Source organism: Canis lupus, chromosome 8 (assembly GCF_011100685.1).
Source record: "Canis lupus familiaris isolate Mischka breed German Shepherd chromosome 8, alternate assembly UU_Cfam_GSD_1.0, whole genome shotgun sequence".
NCBI classification, from domain to species: Eukaryota; Metazoa; Chordata; class Mammalia; order Carnivora; family Canidae; genus Canis; species Canis lupus.
In genome coordinates, this window is record NC_049229.1 from 11,916,084 (window position 1) to 11,939,667 (window position 23,584).

Sequence of the window (23,584 nt, forward strand, 5' to 3'; positions counted from 1 at the left end):
GTGAAAACTATCTCCCCTAATGCAACTGTTTTTAAAAAAAATCAACCTTGAATTGTAAGAGTTGGGCCGTTGGAGGGAGAATGGGAAGAAGGCGGGGAGAGAGGGGCTTTGGACAGAGAGGGAGAGAGAAGGGGGGTGGGGGAGAGAAAGAGGGAAATCATAGCAGGCATAAGCTGTGTTTGAAAAAGCAACTTAAATGGGCTAAAACTTCAACATTTGGGCCTGAAGGCTGGAGCATGTAAAACGCTTACTTAGATGATATGAATAGGACACTGGCAAACAAAAGCAGCAGTGTGCTCCTAGAAAACTGTGCTTAAAGGAGTTTCCTTGGCAACAGAAATGCAGTTCCAAAAGTAGACAGAACTTTCCTCAGAAAACATACTATTAATAACAACCTTCCGGAACAACTTGGAACAATTTGACAACTTGGCAATAATAATGCCAAGTGTTCTGCAAATTAATCTCACACATAACAGTTATGTTTCCCTTGCCCGTAATTCTGCTGGACCCTACCAAGAACTCCCTGCTTTTCGGTGGCGCGAATGTGAAAAATATTTCTAAATGTTGTCATGGGAAAAGAAAACCAAAAGAAATGCTAGTGGCCGGCAGCGGCCAGTGATTGTATTCAGCCCCTTGGAACCCAGGAGATAATTTAATGAGATGAGTTGATTCCAATTAAAGTGACTATGTCTAGTATCTCGTCCCAACAAACATGCTTCCATGAACAAAACTCATTAAAGGGTTAACAGCCTGAGAACTGCTATGATGTGAAGCACATCTTGAGGCCACTGGTTATATAAATGTAACACTTCACTAAATACGTGCTAGGTGTTATTTTTAAAAGCATCATCATTTCTTGTCAGCCCAGAGAATAAACTAATCTGGGATCTACTTGGCCAATGGGAATCGTTTGAATTCTCCTGAATGCAACACATTTGCCAGCCAAGAAAGGTATAGTGTTCCCCTCCTCTGACCTTTCTTGAATCCTTGGATCTAAAGGTTAAAAGTAATCAATATCTCATTGCACGGCTTGGTTTCAGGGTAATAAGTAATAACCATCATGTTAAAATCCAAATGATTACAGATAGCTCTTAAATGAGTTGACCTGTTTGGAAGCTTTTATTAATTGCAATCAGGATAATCGTTAGAGTTTGCTAATAAAATTTTGGATTAAATTGCAAAAATTCCAGCCTTTAACTTTTGAAAAACGACTTTTGCTTAATTAGATGTGAATATGCAGTGGTCCCTCCTGTGTTAAGTTGAGAGATTTGGCTTTAACCACACGTATTTGGAGATTTCTTTCAGTTTTTATAAAATAAATTAGAGGAACACTTAAACTACTTATAAGAAAGGGTGTTAGGCTCACTACCACCTTTTGCTCCAGAACTGCTCGATACTGTGTGTAGGTTTTGGGTCAGTGAGTCCATGGAAATGTCCCTCACCTACTTTTTAGCATTTCCTATTTTTAAATTACTTATATTTAGAGGCTATATTCATATTTGGGCTGATCTGCTTTGTAGCTAGAAAGAAACATACGATGTGTGATTACACTTCACACGGGATGAACTGGGAGTTATTTATTTTGTTTGAAAAAAAAAAAAAAAAAGGACTACCAAGGTTTAAAGATGAAGACCAAGCATTATCATTGACAAAAGGGTCTTGATGTAAAAAGGATAAATGTTAGGTTTAATGACCATGTAATTACTTCAGGAAGGTATTGGTTATCATAACTATTTCATAACTCCAACACTAAATCATATAACCTACAATATGTTATAACATAGCCAAGTGTATAAGATACGCCATTGAATCCAAATATTGTGTCCTTATGATTATTCTAGTTTTTACAATTTATTAGAATTTCATACATGTATTCCTAAAACAGGTAGGTGGGGCTTAGAAGGGTAGCTAGATAATATTTTAATTATTTCAAAAAAAGTCCTGGTGCTTGCTTTGGCAGCACATATACTAAAATTGGAATGATACAGAGAAGATTATCCAGGCTCCTGTACAAAGATGACACGCAAACTTGTGAAATGTTCTATATTAAAAGAAGAAGGAGAAGAAAAAGTAGTCCTGGTACCTGTTCAGAATATTCTGGAAAATCCTGGGTTGGAAAAGTTCAACCATAGTACTTTCAAAGATCAACTCATTAACTTCCTTTTTTCTTGCCCTTATCTCACTAGCATGTCTAACTTTAAAAAGAGAAGATGTGGGACATCATTTTGAAGTATTAGGAATTCTCCAACCCAACTATTTCCAATATTAAATGTTCATATTGCCTTAAATCCCATCCTTAAGATTCATCTTTGAGGTAAAAAAGAACACACTCTACTGGATAGAGGTATTCTCAGGAGGTAGGGAAATAATACTGAATTAAATGCCAATTTTAACATTTCGTTAAAATTGAAAGGGTACTAGAAAGGGAAGATGGAATCAGTAGAGAGAAGTAATCTAAAAAAGAGACCAAGGACAGATATTATTTATTTCACCATTTGATAAGAAGGGAGATATGTTTGTGTGTGTGTGTGTGTGTGTATTATGAGAGTAGGATAGAAGGAGAAAAAAAATGAAATTGGTCAGATCTTACTATTTGACTTTGTTAGTGCCGTATACATATCTTATTTAACACTCATGGTGATCCTGGATTATTTTCCCCATTTCATGAATCTGAGCCTGAAACGCAAGGAGGTTAAATGACTGGCCTAAAAGAACCAGTTTCTCGGGTCAGGCTAGGGTTTGCTGAGATGCCAAACAATCCCCCAATTGCAAAAGTTTAAAGTTACAAAGATTTATTTCTCACAACTACACATCCATCATTGGTTGGCTGTGGGCTCTGCTTGGCATTGTTTTTACTCCAAGACTCAGACTAATGAACCAGCCACCCTCCTTAAATATTCCTTCACTGTGGCAAAGGGAAAGGAGAGTTATGGAGGGTCTCCCTCTTGACATAAAACCTTCTACTTGGAAGGGAAACACATTACTTCCTCTCAAAATCATTGACCACAACTAATTGCGTGGCCCTACCCAATTCCAAAGTGGATGGGGAAATGGATCCCTACTATATGCCTAAAAGGCAGAAAGATAGAAATCGTTGTTGAGCTGTATCAGTAGCTTCCACAAGAAATAAGTAAATAAGTCAGAGTTTGAACCCAATCTGTTTGGCTTTAATGCAGTCTTTCACATGCTACTTGCCTGCTCACTGTTGTCCCGTATCATCTTCTCTACAATCAGAAGAATTCTTGCAAGTGCATTTTCCTCACTTGTACCAGATAGAAAGAACTTCTTGTACCAGATAGAAAGAACTTCCTATATATTAAATGAAACATCAGCAGAGGAAACATGATGGACTTGGGTATGCTCTTTAGCCCATCATCAGGCTGTTCTGTGAAAACCCCCAAACTTTCCTAAGCACCTCAGCACCCTGGGAGAATGTTGCCATGTGGAACTTCACAGGAACCTCCTATATTTGGTGAGAATCAGGAAAGCTAAGGCTGAAAATATTCAAGTTTTTGGAGAGAGAGATGAACTAAAGGCAGCATTACACTAGGAAGATTCAACCTCATGGATCCTGTTATTGCCACAGGGAGTTACTGGGGAAGGGGTCCCCATGGAGAGGTACTCTAGAGGAATACCGTTTGCAGAAAAACCACTTTCCAGTCCTGTCAAGGAAGCAATTTCAGTTCTCAGAAATAAGGGCATTCCCAAGCATATTTTTAATAATGTTGGCATTTGCGAAGCTCATACATTCTTAAACTAGGCACTTCTGCGACACTCTGTACCTAATGAGGCACACTGGGGTAAGCTAGGAGGGAAGCAGTGGTCTTCCTGCTGAACCCTCACTCATTTACATAAGGCACAAAACAAACATACACACACGTACACACACATGCATGCACACACTCACATACACATTTTCTTTTACTGAAGCCAGGAAAGAGTCAAGCAGGCTAATGCTTCTAGAGATGATTTTAATTTTCTTCTAAACATTTTTAGACCAGAGAGCCTTTCTCTAGAAGGACATCTATACACCTTTGTAACTCCCCTGAACATACTATTTTAGCCACTTTCTTAAGTCATTGATGCTATATGCTCATTGATATTTGCTTAAAAAAAATTGTGATTCGTGATGTTTTTCTTGTCATCTCATTTTATCCATTGAAAACTATAAAGTTTGTGGAAGAGGTCCATGTGTACACATGGTTATACACACACATTTATGTGTGTTCACACAAATAGACACGAAGTATACAAAGTATTAACTCATTTAGTTAAAAAAAATCTTTCATAAGGATTGAATTTAGATGAAACCAGATTTCTTGGGCCAAATATGCTGGTAGTCCCAGGACATTTAAGTCACACATATGGAGATCCCTGGGTGGCTCAGCAGTTTAGTGCCTGCCTTTGGCCCAGGGTGTGATCCTGGGGTCCTGGGATCGAGTCCCATGTCAGGCGCCCTGCATGGAGCCTGTTTCTTCTTCTTCCTGTGTCTCTGCCTCTCTCTCTCTCTGTGTCTCTCATGAATAAATAAATGAAATCTTTTTAAAAATCACACATATGTAAATAACTACACAAACTTCCTTCATACATGCCAAGTTTCAGTTTGGAGCTAATTTTTATGTTATAAGTCTCGGCATATAGGATTTTGCTACCTTCATTATAATAGTTTTACCCTGTCGATATTCATAGGTTGTCTCCCTAAGAGAGCCCTCCTTGAGAATAATTTAGCCATGAGCACTTTGTTATAATTAAATGCATACTTTTTAATAGTGATGATAGATTTGGACTTTTAGACCAAATCTGAAAATGGATAATTAAAATTTTTGTTAGACTCCATACTCCAGGAGGGCAGGGTTCATGTCTGTGTTGTTTATTGCCATATCTCCACTGCCTAGTGTCATACCTGGCACATAATAGAAACTCAATAAATATATATTGAAAAACATTTTTCAAATAGGTTTATTTAATAATCTACTAATTAAATTCTACTGATCCAACCTATGCTATCAGTTCTTTACTTCTGCAAGAGAACAATCCTATTTTCATGCCATGGTAATTCAGTCTGAAACTTCATGGCTTCCTCTTATATCGTAAATTCAAACAAAACCAAAAATCTCTCTCCTTTAAAAACTGAAGTGCATTCAGTGCAGTGCTTACTACTCAGAGTACCCAAATTTGGTCAAGTATCAGGGAGAAAGAGAGGGAAAAAAAGAGGGGGGCGAGGAAGGGTTGGATAATGATGCCCATGTCCGAGACAAACAGTACAAAAATGCACAACTAATCACCATAATTCTGTGGCTAGTCTGTAAGCCCTCAAACTGTAATATTGGTTGTTGTATTCTTGATTATGTACACAGTATAATTACTTAAACATATAAGGATATGATGTCCCATGCAAATGTAAAATAGAACAATAGATGCAGGTGAATGAACAATGGACAGTCGTTAGAAATGCTAGGAATATCAGCACATTTTTTCCTTGTACCATAGTTAATGGGAGAGTTTATTGACATATTTATTGTAGTATATTAGAGTTGACATCAGAGGAGTGTGTATGTCTAAAAAAAATAGTTATGGAGGAAGTAAGCAAAAACAATAAGAGGTAACCCGAGTCCATCGTGATCAGGGTGGATGGATGGATGGAGTCTAAAAGACTGACTCAACTTTCCAAAGCTACAGCTAGCTAATTCAGAATAAGCAACTTAATAAAAAAATAAGTTTTGTGGCTGGGATGTCAGGAGAAATCTAAAATGTAATTTTGAAACTTTCTCCTACTCGTTCATTTAAAAAAAGTTTCTCACTATTCATAGTTTTTAAAAATAATCCTCATATATGGTCCTTTATCTCTTTCACTTAGCCATTAATTGAGAGCTTCATTGGTTTTATGTAATTAATAAAAAGCTAAAAGATGTACCATTTAAATGAGAATTTGATACAGATTAGTGATGAATTCACCATTTGCAAATTCACTATTTGCCCCTATTTATGTCCTTGACATCCATTTGGGTTTTAGTATGTTCCCTTTGAACTTTGTCCTTCCTCCTCTGCTCTCCTCAGCTGGGACATGTTGAGATTTGAAAATATGTGTGAAGTATGTCCCTTTCTCTGTGATTTTTCTCTCTTCTTCCTCAGTCTCTTCTGCCTGCTGATGCTAAAGATCCATTCTGTGAATGGCTGGATTTCTTACAAGCTATGAACAAAAATCCTCATGTTCATTAAAACTTAAGTATAAATGAATCTCTAGAGCTGAGCTAATTGAATTCTTTTTCTACAACATGGGAATATAGCAAAATAACTCAGAGTTGGCTAGCATTTTATAATCCATGTTTTGATGATAGTCTAAGAGGCTCCGTCCGTCCAAGTTTGGGTTAGAAAAAGAAATGAAGTATGGAAACACTGTCAGAAGCCTTTTCTGTTTACAAAAAGATCCAGGGATACCATGAGTAATGCCAGAAATCTCATGTGACAGCCAGCTCTTGTGGGATTTTTTGAGCTCACCAAGTTCAGGAAATAGTTCCAGAAAGCTGATTGGAGTTCAAAGATTTTTTTAAAAAAATTAACTGAAGTGAATAATTGTGTGTTCTGTCCATTGTCCAACACTGCTGCTCAGACCTGTGCTCTGCCGGGGGTGTACATCTCCCCAGGGCTCGGTAATATTGGGCACTCGATAAATACTTTCTGATTTAAATCACCTGCTTAATGAGTGTTTTCTCCTGAATCTTCCAAAGTGAATCTCATAGAGGTTTTGTACAGTTATTTATTTCCACGGGAGGTGAGAATTTTACCTGGAGTTTCAGGACTGCAAGTGACCTCGTAAGGACCTTCATTTCATTTCCTCTCTTTTAAGGATTGTTTTTTATCCATTCCAGATAGGAGAGAATTTGTCCTCCATTAAAGATCTTTCCAGAGGGAATTCCACAGCCTCCCATTAAAATGTTTAACAACTCTCCCTGCCCTGAAAGTCTTCTTATATCTAGTGTAAATCCCTTCTGTTGTTAGGTTTAATTGTCAAATCAGCCAGAATCCATGCTCGGTAATTAAACCCCTTCTTTCTGTTTTCTATATAGTCACATTTCTCAAGCTTTTGCAGGTTTCTTTTCAAGTTAAAAAATCTTTTAAAAGTCCTTTATATCAGTCTTGCCTATACTCTATCTAACTGAAACCACTTCTATCCTCTTTTATAGGAGAAAATATGCTAATATTGAGATGGTACTGGTAAATCCATATAGTTGAGGGGCTTTAACAAGCTCCATGGATTTCTCCATCAGGTTTTTCAACTCTCTCTTATTAACAGTTAATAAAATAGTTCATGGATGGTTTGGAAGAGGAATATGGCCTGTCTGAGATGGTATGACTTACAGCATGTACCAAAAAAAAAAGTTTGAAAAGGATATAAAAATGGGCTAAAAAATCTTCTTCCCATTTAGGGACAGAGCTGCTTCTTCTCCCAGTGGATGCGTAATATATTATTTATGTAAGAGTGAGTGAGCATCATGTTTTTGGCTCACATTCCATTTGGAGCATATACAGTATGACAGTTTCTTTGGCTTATTGTTGTATATATGGCTATCTATTTTTAATACATTGCTTTTGTCTTTTTTCATGCTTGCTTACATCTGTTGTTATGAAAACTGACATAAAGTTTTTAAACATAAAAGAAGTGATGGAGAAAGAGATGGTAAGAGACAAACAACATTTTAAAGGAACGCAAGATGGAGAAACAGGAGCAAAGTCTCCATGGGGAGAACCAAAGCAGCCTCTGCAGGATAAATGGGAGGGAGGGTCAGAACAGAATTCTGTGGTCACAGAGGAAAAATGATCATGAGACTGCAGAAAGCATTTTTAAGTTAGAAGGAGCATACTGCATTTTCTACCACACTGTTTAAGCTTTTTAAGCTGCAGTTTTCAACCTGTGAAATGGGCATTAACACCCACTTTGAAAGGTTGTCAGGATTCAATCAGTAATGTATGGAAGGGGCTCAACCTTGTGCTTGGTAAATGGCTCAATATATAATACAGAATCAGGGGTTAGCAAGCTATAGCCTGAAGGTCAAATCCAGCCCATAGCCTGTTTTTTAAATAAAGTTTTATTGGAACATAGTGAGGCGCATTCATTTATGTATTGTTTGTGGCTGTTTTTGCACTTCAGTAACAGAGTTGAGTAATTTCAACAGTGACCATATGGCCAGCATGCGTAATATATGTGACTCTTGGCAGAAAAAGTTCACCAGTCCTTTGTATAAATAACTATTATAGTTACTCTTTAGTAATATACATTTTTCTACAGACTCGAATTATTTTCCTATTCAGTTTTCTATCTTTTGTATTCCAATAATACCTGTTGACTATCATTCTTTTGCCCAAGGTTCAAGTTTTCCTTTTGTAATAACCCAAAGTCGGCCTGTTTCCTTGCTCTTTAACATTAAATGGTTAATTGGTTAATTTCACCACCAGGTGGCCTCCTAGACTCTATTGTGCTAGTGGGACCCAAAGGAAAGCAGAAAATGGATCTAAAATGAGTCTTTCAACTTTGGCTGTGATTCTCCTCTTATTAGCACTTTTCTGATGGCTCTGCTGCTCTGAAATCACTCTATATTTTATATTTGGTCCTGAAACATAAATTCACACTGACCTTTTTAGAAAATGAATTCTAAATCAGAGTTAGAAACAGTTAAAGCAGTAAAAACAAAATAAAAATATTTAAATGCATACTCACACCTACATCAAAGTGATTTTTTTAAAAAAGAAGTTTAGCTATCACATAAAAGGTTTACCATGACACAATATTGTTCTCAGATGTGTACTGGCAGGATTAACTAATCTTGAAGCTTCCACAGGAAAGACAAAGGCCACTGCCACTCAGATCTCCATATGTTAATTTCCCTTGAAGAACATAGGTGGACTTCAGTATCTCAGTTTCTTTATCTTATTTTATTCTCTAGATTCTCTATTTGAATTTTCTTTTATATTATTTTTGAGCTTAGCTGAAGACCATTGTTTGAAAGGAAGATTAGAAAGCTGTGTGATAAAGTGCTGGAGAAGGAGGCTGGATTCTCCTTGGGCAATGACTCTTATCCTCTCAGATTTCATTTTCTTCATCTGTAAAGCTAGGGGGATGGACCAGGTGGTTTAAGGTCCGTTCCAACTTCAATATTCTCTGACTGGTGAAAAATCAAAGATTATCCCAAGGAGTAATTGACTTGACTATTAACAACCTGGCAAAACCAGAATTTTAGTAACTCAATTTCAAAGGCTAAGGAAACAAACTCATGAGTAAATATAATTTTTTTGGCAAATTACCATTAAAAAGCATATAGTTGTTAAATGCCACCTTGTTTTTAGTTCATTTCAGGTGGTAATCATAAATGCACATTTTAAAAGCCCTCTTAGGCTGTTTTCTTTACATTTTATTTTTATTCAGTGGTCGATAACTAGTTAGATTCTAGAACAGTGTCTTGCTAAATCTGTCATGGAAGTTTAGCTTTCTCTTTGACGTCTTATTTTCTACACATTTCAATTTTCCTAACTTTTTGGGGGGGCAGAATGATCAAGTCCTCCTCAAATTTCTTTGCAGCATAGAACAGATATATTCACTTATATTTCCATTGAAAATGCATCATTCTATATGAAGGTAACCTGTTCTTACCTTCTGGTTAAATAGCTATATGCACATCACTGGTTTGTATTTGATTTGTCACATTGGATGTCATGGCAAACACTGATGAAGGCATTTAGCTGTCTATGAGGAAAGGACCAGAATTATCCCTAGGGCATTTTGGTAAAGAACAGGCTCACGTTTGAATTCAGAGTTACCCTGAGAGACCTAGTGACAGGCAATTTCTCTAATTCCAAATTCCCTACTGGGGCTACTTCTCTGGAGAGCTATCCGGTTAAAGGCAGATTCATACTTGCTTGGGGAAAAATTGATTACAACTTTTTCCCACTTTGCAAACTGCACTAATTAGTATCAAGCTCAACTAATAATTTATGAAATTTGCATTGCCTTCTGTTTGCCTAAGCACAAACATTTCTTCTTTTTTTAATATGTATTTTTAAATATATATTCATGTGTGTCATGTTCATGTCTAATACATATTAGGAATTAACAGTCTTATAATTTCACCTTTACTTTAAAAGTAAGGAAAAGTAAGAAATGATGCTGTCTGGTATGAGTGACTGTGTAGATGAGGTGCTAAGCATCTGTTAGGGATTATTCTATGCTCTGAAAACTGACATAAAAGGAAGGGTATCATTTTCCTCAAGTAATTTATGACCTATTTGGAAAAGCAAAACAAACAAATAAAAAAGAAATAATAGCAAAGATAGCAAATATGAGTGGTACAAAAGAAGAGTAAGCTTTGGTCCTCTTAGAATGTCTTCATAAGAAGAAATATTTGAACTGAGCCTTTCTGGATAGAATTTAAGTAAGTGGAATGGAGTTAAGTACATTGTAGAACAATGTAACATGGAGGAAGAAACCTTCAGATCTAGGAGTTAGTTTGACACATGACTAGGACTTTACCCAAATCAGGAAGATACATTGGGGAAGAGGAGCAAACCAGGGGCACATAATAATGGCTTTCAACCGTGTGGTCAAAGTCAACAGAAGCCAAGATTGTTTTCTATTGAACATTGAATCCTAGATTCCATGTTTCATGTAGTGAAGGGAAATTATATACATAAATATACAAACTAATGGCATTAAAGAGATGAGAAAAGTTGTGCCAAAGGTCATATTTTCTTAGCAGGCAACATTTGGATCAAGTTTGAACAAACACTTCTATACAGTGCTTATTATGTAACAGGAGTTGTTCTAGGATCTTTGCGTATATTAGCGCCTTCAATCCTCACAGCAAACTTGTGAAAAAAGTATTAATATTATCCCTAGATGAGCAACTAAGGCACACGGAGTTGCACAGCTTTGCACAAAGTTTAAAAAATGGACAATCTGATTCCAGGCGTATATTTTATTCTCATTTATTTATTTATTTTTGCCAAACTCCTTGAATCTCATTGATTCACAAATTAAAATGCTTGGCATGGGTCCTTTTCTGTCACCATGTTTATAGAACCTAGTGATCAAACGGTTATGTGTGTAGGTTTTGAGAAGTAGTATTACTAGGTAATACCAGCATATTCCCTCCTCCCTTCATTAAGGGTAGAGAAAAATAGTAACACTTTGTTGGTATATTTTCTAAAAGATGAAGACTATATATACATAGTTAATATATATGTATTATATATAAACATACATATATACTATGTATTATATGTAAATATTGTTTACCTCTTCAATGACTCCATTCCAAAGTGACCTACCTATTTTTTTTCCTAAGGTGGGCAGTATTACAGTACATTATGTCTAAGATAATAAAAATGAATGAGAAATATGCAGTCTTGAAATAGGTAGCAAACCACATTATCTTATTGTAAGTCACATGTATTAAGAACGAAGACTGTTTTAAAATGGCACATTTTACAGAGATCTGAAATTTCATACAAGATCTATTTATTTCTTAAAATGTTTGTGGTGAGTATATTATTGTCTTTGTTTTACAGATGTGATAACCAAGAGAATAAGAAATAACTTCCCTCAATAGAGCAAGCTACCAAAGGGAGAAGTAACAGCCGCAGAGAAAATGGTGCCCAGTGAAGGGGCGCCTTATTGATATGCTCAGAGAAAATCTTCAAAATCACAAGTTTTAGTACCTATTTCTTTTTGAGAAGTTATCCATTGTTATGGCATAAGCTTCACTATGTGGCCACATCCTTGTACTTTTGGGGTTTTTTGTTTCAACCTCCACTTACTGAATTTTTGCAGCCCTTATGCAAATTTTTAAGTCATCAGTATTATATTCTTTCATCTGATAATTTCAAGGGAACCATTCACTGAAAACTTTCTCTCTGGCTGTGATTTCCTTCCTCTTCCGCAACATTATCTATTTTTATGTAGTTTTTATGATTTATTCTCTGTGGACTAGTTATTGTTTCCCCTATCTGGTGAGACCTTTGTAATTTCCCATATTTGTTTATTACTTTCTCTCCATTCATCTGTGTATTTCTTTCATTTTGTTCTCTAAATCTTTACTCCTTCCTTTCTCTCACTTTTATCACTCTTGGGATTGAACACACACACACACATACACACACACACACACACACACACTGTGTTTCACTTTAATGGAGCTATTCTAATAAACATCCTTGAATGTTTAAGGCAGACTCCCTTACATAGCTGGGAAAATGCTCAAAAGCAGTTATCATAACCAACATTTGCTCTTTATAGTCTTAGTTTATGCTCATAAATTTTCACCTGTACCCTTGAGCTTCTTTAAACTGTAAGCCATCATTCTTTTGAACAATAGGCATGGCTACCAGTGAGAGTCTGTCTGCCTTTTTAGCCTCAACTTCATGCTACTAAAAATTTGTGGAATTTTGAAGGATGAACCTACAGCAAAATGAATCTGGCCATAGAAGTTGCAAGGGTGTTTTGACCACTCCAAAGTCACTTTGAATGGCATTCTTGACCTTCTTTATTTACATTATACATACTGCCAGGGCCTACCAATTTTCTCAGAATTTGGGACTGTATCTAAAGATGCATTTTAAAGAATGACAGCATGACCTAGCAAGCTAAGCTGAAATTCCTCCTGAAAGTTCTGTTTCTGGGTTTTAACAATATCTTACTGACCTTGGGCAAGTCACTTAACTTCTATGTATCAATTTCTAATCTATAAGACAGATGTGATATTACTGACTTTCCCCGTGGGCTTGCCATAGGAGAACAAAAAAGAAAACAATCCATTGAAATGATGGTCACACTTTCTGATGCTGGAGCAACAAATAGTACTTAAAGCCTGAAATCTCTAAAATTTATTTTCTTAAGATCTCTTTCTAGTAAATATGGACATGTACCCCAAAGAAACAAACAAACAAAAAATAGGCTAGAACAGAAAGTTTTTAAATCTATAGCAGATTGGTGTTGGAACTGGATACTTGACCCACCTCTTACATCTGGGTCAAATATTATTGCCACTGGAAAACACTGAATTCCTAAAAGGTATCCTTAAATATTTAAAAGGTTTTTGTCACCTTCCTCTTTTTCTTGATACATTTTATAGAAGCTTTTTTTCTGTTAACCATTCCTGGCCATGGGAAATAATTAACTTTGTTCACAGTTTCTAACTAAAAATTGAGAGTAATGTTTTTGTATTAGATGCTCTGATCACATAGTTTTTCCACAGAACAGGAAGTTCAAAGATAAATGGAGGCAATCACATGCTACTCATTTCTGTGTGCTAATACTATACCTGACATATGTTTCAACAGCTGATATAGGCTCACTTGGGCTTTTATTTGGGAGAAATTCAAATGAATAAATATTTCCCAAATACCTTCTACATCTAATCCATAATACTAAGAGTTACTGTGGATAAAGGGTGAGCAACACATGATCCCTGACCTTCTACATCCATTGTAAGAATTTATAATCTAATTCTGAAACTACATTCATCCTTATCTCAAGTAAAGGTAGCAGAGTAGCCTCAAAAAAGTGGCCTAAGGCATCAAGTACTTTACAATTCAGGGATTTGGGTGATCACCAAGAAAAACTCCATGGCATTTTGGATCTATTAAGATTAAAGATGTAAAAATCTTTTAAAAAGCCAAAAATATGCTACAAAGAAAAAGTCTTGATATCAATACATAGAGGGATGATGGCATTTCCATTGTGTTTTTGGGAGCGAATAACTCTGGAAATGCTTTGATCGGCTCTGTCTTAAAACCTAAAACATGGTGAGTTCTGGATATGTTTCTCAGGGCTGATGTACATAAGTCCCTGAGGAATGCCTATTTGCGGTAAACCTGAAAAGATAGCTTTTGATAATGACATTATGGAGGATAGTGCTTTCAGCCTTCATTTAGGCCACTGATTACTCTTAGATTTCCAAAGTCACTGTGTTCTGTAGCAATATCTTTTTGATAAACTACAATGGCTACAGTGTTCTACCTCTCATTTTTCTTGTCATCCTCAAAGAGAAAGCATGATATTCTCTTTGAAGAACCATTATCAACAGCATTAACATGAGAAATATATAGTCTCTTCCTTATGAAATTAATTTGGCATTATTTTTGAGGTGCGCAACATCTTGGCAACTGCTTTGGTTTAAAACTCTGTGATTTGGGAAAAGCACGTTTCAGAATGTTTAATTCAGCGATACAAAAGGCACTAATGAAATATGCATGTATGAATTTTATATCATATTAGTTCCCTCTTTCTTGAAATCTGAATAAAAGCCAAACATCTGGATTACATTTGAAAAGCCTGAATTTCCAATTTTCAGAGAGATTCAATCTATTTTGACATTGCACACTTAGCCTTAACATTTACAGTGTGCTATTAACATTACTTGCAATTGTAAAAAAAAAAAAAAAAAAGTCCAGATTTAAACAAACTTGGTGCCTCCTAATGCTAAAAATATATCTATATTTGAAATGGCTGCTGCTGCACAACTGTATACGTCCATGGTTTAGGCTTCATCAGCATTTCTATTATAAATACTTGTGTTGAACAAGCCTATAATTCAGCTATAGAGATATGGGGTAAGCTTTGATATATAAATTCTCCTATGGTTGTATATTAAAACAACAAACAAAAATTTGTGTATTGCTTAGTTTGAAAAACTGTTCATTGATTCAGTGTTTACCAAGGACCTCAAATATTCAAAGTACTCTTCATGATTGGCCAAAAATGGAATAGCCCTCATCCTTTGAGATTTTATATTCTTCAAATATAAGACAAATAATAAGATTTCTGTTTTTATGGATATTTGGATATATTTTGGCAGCTAGACTAAAGGCAAGTGCATATTTATGGTTGTAATTTAGGGAGGTAAATATGGATACTGATGCTTTATCTCATTTCAGTATCATAGTTTACGTAAGATATAAGTGATCAGTCAAGTTTTAAGAGGTAAAGTAAGAAGTTCTATGCTACACAAGAGATCATGGAAGACAGAGAAATGTGACATTGTTTGAAATTTGCACAATAGTAAGCCTTCAGTGGACTTTAATTTACTACACTCAAATTTTTACTGGATTTCTTATAGCATATATTAGGTAAATCTCATTCTTTTGTGACATGTGGATAACAGCTAAAGTCAGGAATTTCCCTTTTCTCATCTTATTTTGCTTTATTAAAAAATTCATTAGATTATAAAGTAGTACCCGATGAAACAAAAATAGATGTGTTGCAAGGCATTTTGTTTAGGTCAGAAGATGGAAAGTAGAAGAAATAATACTTTTATATTGGAAACTTTTTTGAAGGAGAAAACTGAGTTTCATTACATTAATTGCTGCTCCTCATGTCTTTTTTCCATCCTACACTGCATACTCTAACAGATATTACATAATTGCATAACTATTCTTACTATGTGCTGACATGACATTACGACAGCCCTGATATGGTGCATCATAATGAAACCGTAATTAGAACAGTCATGATGTATTATGGCAATGATCCACATCGTCACTGAAGTGCATTGGAATGCACAGAAAACCCATTGAGATGTGCAGATTTTCAACATAATATAGCACAACCATGAAGTTTCATAGCATGGAGGAGAAATTGCCATTATGCCCACACTGCTGGCAGCAAGGGTTATAACACATTTCTTCAATCTGTTAGAGAAAGTTCTGTATTGATGGAAGGAAATATTTGAGAGTGGCATTTGTGAAGTTTATGTCTTTAAAAAAAATCTACAGGAAAGACTTTATTGAAATATAGACTTAGCTGCATAAATTCTATAGAAGTTCCCCCATAAAATATTTACCAATAAAAAAGGACTCAAAAGGTTTCATTTAATGACTCAAATTCAATGAAATCCTTTTCTAAAGTAGGACAGATTGAAGATGATTTGAGGATTTTTCATTTAACCTTGCCTTTTCTTCTCATTCTCAGTGTCCTATCTTGGGCTTTGATTGAGTAGCTTACATTTTATATGGTTATATCTTTGCTCCCTTGTTGTTCTCCTAGGTTTCTCTACGTGAGAATCTTATATGTGAGTCTTGTTCCAGTAAGTGATGGCTTCTCCTTCACTTGGTGTGTTTTGGTCTTAGCATTCCTCTTATACACATAATAATATGATCATTATGGCTGATTTGGGGATGGGGGTGCAGAGAAGTTCCACTTTCTAAAACAGATAGGAACTGTAGACTTTATTTTCTAGACCAGTTCTCATTCAGTTCCTAACTATGTCATAAAATATCCCAACCAGTTACACTTCCGATGTCTGCTTGAATACCTGTGGTAAGTGGGAACTCCCTGTTGCCCCAGCTTTGTTCCTACTTGTTCTTCAGCCTTTGATCCCATGCCTGACCTCTGAGATCAGATGAAAGAAATTAATATTTTTCTATTGAAAGTCTTCTAAATTTTTCAAGTCTGCTAACATGTCCTTTCCTCTCTTCTGTCATCTTCAACTCTTACTTACCTGTTGGCTGAATATCTTCAGCTCCTTCAATAGCTTGCTCCTTGGTGAAACGTTAAATATTTGGCCTTCCTTGAGTGCTCTCCTATGGACATTTTAGACAGTGCCTAAGCCCCTCTTGGAAAATAGAACCCAACCAGAACCAGGTTTGAGCCTAGTAAATCACAATCAAGCTGTTACTTTTCTTATTTATAACCCTATGTTTATCTCAGTCCAGCCCAAATCATATTTCCTTTTTTATATTTACCTTCCACTGTCTGTTGACTCATTGAACCTAAAGACAGTTTATGCAGTTTTTGTATTTTTATTTTTTTTATTGGTCGGAGATTATTATCTCAGGCTTGACATGTATCATATCTTCTACTTAGATTTAATCTACTATGCTAGCATGTTGTGTTCTCTTTGGAGTATAGTATCATCATAGCTTCAGGTTGCCTACGAATTCAGATCCAGCTCAGGGACATAGTTTGGCCTGCACAGTGTCAAAAAGTTTTAATTCAATGTCTAAAATTTAGGAGATTTCACATGAAAATACATATTTCTGTCTTCTCTTAAACCAGAAACCTGTTCACATAGAGACCATCCTGAAGCCATATTCTCAACAAAGGAACAGTTGAAAGAGCTGAGTAATGGTTGCCTCATTTAGATGGAACTCATGTTCTCCTATCCTCCACAAACCACATTACTTCTTTTTCCCCTTCACTCGGATCGAATGTTTGTAATCATCCAATTTTTTCATTGTTTTTCTTTTAGTAGAGAAAGTAGTTCTCTTCTTCTAAGACACTAGCAATGGTTAGAGTATGAAAGAAGATGACTTAATCTGTGCTCAGCTCAACTTCTTTACATTAGCTGCCAGGTAGTAGGATACTACTTTAGCTAGCTAATACTGGCTCAGAAGAACTGATCCTTAAATATTCAGAAATTTTGCCAGTGGTAGCCACCTTTGGTAGTTTGGAATCTGCCATGGGAGGAGTATTTACACCAGGGAAATCAGCAAACACTACAAATCAGGGCTTTTTTTTTTTTTTTTTTTTTCTTTTTCCTCAAGACAGCCATTTTGCTTGTATACCACTACCTTATACATATTTGAATTTCTGATCTTTGAATTGAAATATTTATTATTCTCTATTGGTCATTGAGATTAGTATAATCTGGCAATCCAATCAACATGCCATACACATATTTTACTTCCATGTATCATTAATAAAAATATTGAATAAGACTAGATCACAAAAGAGCACTGTAGTATAAGATATCCACAAAACAGTGATCTTTACATATGTTGTTCAACAGGTTCTCAGGAAAACTCCTTGCTTCTGTGCTTCTAAGTGATTACATCCTTCTGCTCACTTTATGCTTATGAAAACCTAATGGAATCACGAATACCTGATCTAGGAATTCACATCCTTGCTGTAGGGATTTAAGTCATTAGATTTTGGGTGTATGTTCTTAGCAATTTAATTATGTTTAAAATCTGGTTAGTAGTGTAGTAAATAACTGGTATTGCTACAAAATTGCATTGAGAAGGTAATAGGATTGAATTTCTACACAAGTTGACAGTCAATTAAAATTTCCATATATCCAATGAGTTAGCCAGTTCTTGGCCGGGGAGCTAGAACAAATGCCTTCCTCCTAAGCCGATCACATCAAAACAGGCAAAATTTATAATAAAGTCAAATCAAGACTCAATGCATCAACTAAAATGTGAGCGTGGTTTATCAAATACAGATCAAAAGCAAGAGATAGACTAGAGAGCACCCACGATATTTCTTCCTTAAATTCCTCTATTTTTTATTGTCACTGGAGGAAAAATAACACATTAAAACCTCCTTACTGAATTACTGTCCTAAACCAATAGATCCATGGGGCTTGTTCAGCTAAAAACCACAACAGACTTTGTAATGCAGTGATGTAATCTTGGCTTTGTGTCATTTATATTCAACCTAAAAAAAAAAAAAAAAAAAACAATTTTCCTGAATAGACAGGCTGACAACAATATTGTTCGGTGTGGGTTTTTATTTGGATTCTTTCCAAATGGTTCACATGCCTTCACAGTAACACATCATGCTTGCTTACGTTTTTTTTTGCCTGAATTCCAAAGTTTGCCCCTTTTACTAGCTTTCTATTTTTCTTTTAAGGTCTCAGTTATGTTTGTAAAACTAACCAGCTCCACCACAAAATTAGGATGTATCTTGCAGAGTGCATTCATTTTACTTTTTGCATATTTTTCCCGAGGTCATGTCAAGGTTAGTTTGAATTCCATCCTACATTAAGACTTCTTTCACAGCTATTTAGCTCGGCAGCCTACTCCCCGCTGGGGTCTGCCCCTTGGGCACGTCAAAGCTTCAGACCTGACAAATCACACACAGATGAAGCTGTACAGTTTTTTAAACAGTTTCATCAGTAACTTTTTTTTCTTTTTCACTATCCTCCCTCATATTGAGATTTTTTTTCCCTCTGAATTACCATTTAAGGAATTTTAAATTCTATTTGAAACATTTTGTTTTCCATCAAAATTGCAAACTAGCAATATCATTTATTTTCTAGTAAATCATACTAATAGCCTCCTAGTCACCAAGACTATACACCAAAAGACCCACAGACCTTTCCTGACTAGTGTAACTGTAATTCCATTGTTAAAATCTATTTGTAGCAGGAAGCTTAGTGTTAGAAAGGTGGTTACATCTACCGGAATCAGGGGGAAAAAAAGTCAACCATAAAAATGCATTGAGTTTATGACATATTACGGGTTGAGCCTAGAAATGTTTCTCAAATGGTTCGTAATATGCTCTTATCAGTATTTTAGCAAAGAGTGAAACTAATGGTGCAACTCCATTTCCTGTTTAATTGATGAAGTTAAAATGCTTGGTTGCTAATGAGTGTATTAGCAAACAATGTCCCCTCTACAGGCTTAAGTAAATCAGGATTTTTTTAAAGCAGTTTATAGTCCTTATTTCTATATAACAAAAAAAAAAAAATTGGCTGTCACAAGATTGCTAGATCAACTGAAGAAATGGTGTAATTATTGCTGTATAGTCATTTTGGCAATGTCAAATGGCCAGATTATAGTTTTCTAGTTCTCACACTAGAAAATAGTTATTTTCTTTTACAAACCATAGGCTTTTCATACATTTTCATTCAGGACAAACAATACCTGAAGATCTTAACTGCAGACTAAGCAAAAAACTTAGAAGTGAGAAGGAAAAATAATATTTGAATGATTCTCCTCTCCTTGGTCCTCTTTTACAGTTACTCAGTATAAAAGCACCCAGCGAAGGGGTCTTTAAAGGTTGCTTGGTTGAAACTAATTAAAGACAGGTCTAAATAGAAAAAGAAAAGAAAAGGGGATCAAAGGAATTACATTAGGTGTCAGGATGTTGTTTGGGGACATTTTATTTAGGTTTTTCTAATTCTATTCCAGGAAAAAGCAAAATTCTAAAAATGTTCATTTTGTTTTTTGCCATAATTCCACATTTGCGTTATTTTTGCAATAAGATACGTGTCAACAGGCAAACATCTTGAAGAAATCATTTCGGCATTGGCGCATTAACACATTATGGTGAAAAGAGAGGCTTGTGCTTTTCACGCAGTGCATTTCAGTCTTCAATTAATGTGAAAGCACTACAATGCCTATGCAACTTCTCTTGCCTAGTGGTGTACCATTTATCATTGCAGTTTTACATTGACCTTGACACCCACTTCATTAGAATAAAGATTGTCTACCATTTAGGTTACATTGTTCCTCTGCACAGAGACCCCATGCAAATTTCTGTTCAGATAGAAGAGCTGCGAGGCTGTCAGAGGTCATCTGCATTAAATGATTGCTGCTATTTTCCAACTGCTTCTTTTCATTCTACTCAATTCAGGGTAGGAGGATCAATCAAGTCCTCTGCCTGAAACAGTGGGACTGCTGGGAATATAACTGTTTTGGGTAGTAGTGGATATGCCCTAAACAGTATTAAATATTTAATATAAACTCATTAAAGGCCATGCAAAGGCTTCAGAAAGATAGAAGATTTATATAGAAATCTAAGGGGCTAGAGAACCTTTTAAAAAATAAATAGAAGAATAATAATCAATTTTATAATTTTAGATAATGAGATCACAATAGTTCTGAAACTTAGTGAATCTTTTCTGTGGAGACTTCTTTCTTACCCTTGCCATGGGTAGGGAAGGGATGAGACAGGCAGGCTTGGTGTTCTTATGCAGTATTTCAACATGAAATCAGAATGAAAAGTTACTGGTTCTTGGTGTTTTTATTTTTCTTTTATAACAATGAATTCTACTCTGGGTATTTGTTTTCAAAGGCTTGGGTATTTGTTATGTAAAAGAAATGATTGGAGAAATAAGTTGCCAGGTTTCCTACTTAAGTTTTCTGAGTGATATAATTGGAATTAAATTATTAATGGGAGATACTTTAAAAAAGATTGTTTTATGATCTTCTATTAGGGAATTTGCAATTCATTTTAATATTTGTAGTTTGATTTATATTAAAGATAATGCAATCTATGTCCAATTAACAATACATGGCCAATGTAATGTGATTTCCAGATCATGCAAATGGAATAAGCTAGAAGAGGGGGTAAAACTCAATTCTTAACCTCAGATGTAATTTGCTGTGCGAGTTCTGGCAATTTTAAATGACATTGCACTTTTTAATTTTTCCAAAGGCTCAGCAGCAAATTTATCCCAATCAAGAAAGCCTATTATTAATTTACAAGGACAATTGTAGGAGTCTTTATAATTTCTCCGTGCAATTATTCGCCATAAATTGCTAATGATAAAATACAAAGAGTTTGCAAGAAATAACGACTATTATTTGTCTTGGGCTTGAACCTTCTTCAATCTGGAACATCTTCCTGGAGTGTAGGTGATAGTGGCTCCATGTGAAACATCACATGCGTTGTGAAATGCTGGACACTGGTGTTCTGGAAAAGGGGGCAGCACAGGAGCTGCGGCAAAGACGGCACTGGCCTCTAGCAGATTCCTGCACTCGGGGGGCATGTACAGCTGAGCCGTGGACCCTGGACTTTCATATAAAAAGACTCTTTGTTCGCCACTGAATGGCATTAGGCATGGACTTGCTGAGGGGCCACCATGAAGCCTCGCATGAGGAGGGCAAACACTAGCCAGAAAGCACAATACGAGAGTCACAGACAGACACATCTCTGCATTTTGGTGCAAAAATGCATATTTTCACGTATAGTTTTACCAGTAGTTTGGTGTTTTGGTGTATTCCTAGCATGTGCTTTCTTGTAAATAGACTAAAATACATGTTTTGTTTTGTTTTTTCCCTCGCTGTATTTTCTCTCTCTTTCTGTTGTGAGTTTAAGGGAAAGGGGATTATGCTGGATATACAGGTGTTTGTGTGTGGTATTACTTTGCACTGGGAAAGATACTCAAACTTGATATTCTAATAACCAGATCATTTTCCTTGCTTTAACCCTTCTTGATATAAAGTCACGTAAAGCCCAGTTAAAATGTGGCATAAGATGTAAATGTTCAGACCCTGAAGACACAGAATTGGACAGCTCTATTCTAATAATCAAGAAAATTCTTTGGTTTAATTCTTATGTTTCTTGTAGCCAAAACTTCACCCTCTGCTCAGCAATGTCTGGTCTCTTTTCAGCATAACCAACAGAAGCACCATACAAAAGTCTTACAATGGATGTCTTAATCTCTCTGTGTGCTTTTAGAGCATTATTTTGAATTCCATCATGCTGCCTTTTTTCTTTCCTCTTCTGAAGTTTTATTACAACAGCAGAATTCCCAGGGAGCTTTGGGGGCAAGGTTCACATAATATAGCCCTGAAGATTTGCTTAGGTGGAATCCATCCCCCAATCCTGGCCATCTTTTGATGATCTTTCTATTTCAAAAAGATTCACTGGGTAGTCTTATAGCATTAGCTGTATGTAGTTTATTTTCTATTTTTTTTATTTACTAGACAGTGAGCATCTACAACCCTTTCATGATGCTTTCTTTCTCTGACCTCACAGTGACAAGGCATCTTGTTCTTTAACATTGAGGGAGGCAGAAAAATGCTTGAGTTGCTCAATGTGTGCCTTCTATACCAGTTTCAAAATGGCTTATTCTTCTGGTTTCCATGGTGACAATTAACACTGTTTCAAGGCATTGTTCCAGTCTCCATTTGGGCAGAATTTTTGGTGTGATTTTTAACAAAAAAAAAAAAAAAAAAAAGATTTTAGGAGGGAAAGAGCCTTTAGCATAACTGTCAAAAAAGTTATCTCAATCAAGTCTTTATGCATTTCTAATTATATTTACTTTCAGAAATCCGTGTTTTACTGGCTTTGTTTTATAATTCGATTTTAGCATTTGTGTTTTTAAAAAGCAAGCACTGAGTAAGAATTTCTAAAAACTTCTTTAATTTTTAGTTAAAAATAGCAAGCTAGTGTTTGTGGTTATTTTTAGCTTTGTTTTTAAAGTTTTCTTATATACCTCCCAGTACACATGGGAGTGGCATTTTGGATAGGAGTAGCCTGTGTCTTTGATTTAGATCATTCACGTATCTATTAGGAGGCTTCATTAGTCAAAATTGAATTGGCCAGGCAAATACACTTAATAATGTAAATATGCCCTTTCAATAGAGTATATTTTATTTTCGACTAGACAGAGAGGCCCACAGCAGGTGCTGTGGGGAAATTAAATACTGGATGCTTATTTACCTTAGCACTCAAGGAAAGCCATCTGACTTTAACTTTGTTAATCTCATTTTTGGCTATTGAAGAGTAGTCCCTATCATAATATCCCCAGACTATAGGACACAATGGGGCAGTCTCTGCTCACTTGCTGCTGTGGGTGAAATGAATATGAAGATTAAATTATCTTCTCTCCACAGGAGAAAGTAGCCCTACTTGATAGGATGACTGAGAACTGATGGAGCTGGCAGTTGATTCTCCCCATCTAAGGCTTCTTTGCTGAAAAGATGTTGAAAGAGAGAAGAGCAAAATGTCTTGGGTATCAGCAAAAACAACCCTCTGGCATTGTTACACATATATACAACTTGAGGTCCTAAGTCATATCAGATTCAACCTTCAGAGGGCCTCAAAACTTAAAGTCAATATCTGTGCCTTAAATTACAT

The 23,584-nt window shown here is 35.8% G+C and overlaps 1 protein-coding gene and 1 non-coding gene across 6 annotated transcripts in view; both read left to right on the forward strand.

Moving 5' to 3' along the window:
- Positions 1 to 23,584, forward strand: part of AKAP6 (A-kinase anchoring protein 6) — a 480,944-nt gene that overhangs the window by 368,665 nt on the left and 88,695 nt on the right. The gene's annotated exons all lie outside the window — the stretch shown is intronic.
- LOC119873037 lies at positions 1,945 to 2,051 on the forward strand. Its single transcript, XR_005363842.1, has one exon. It is a non-coding gene; the product is annotated as a U6 spliceosomal RNA (small nuclear RNA).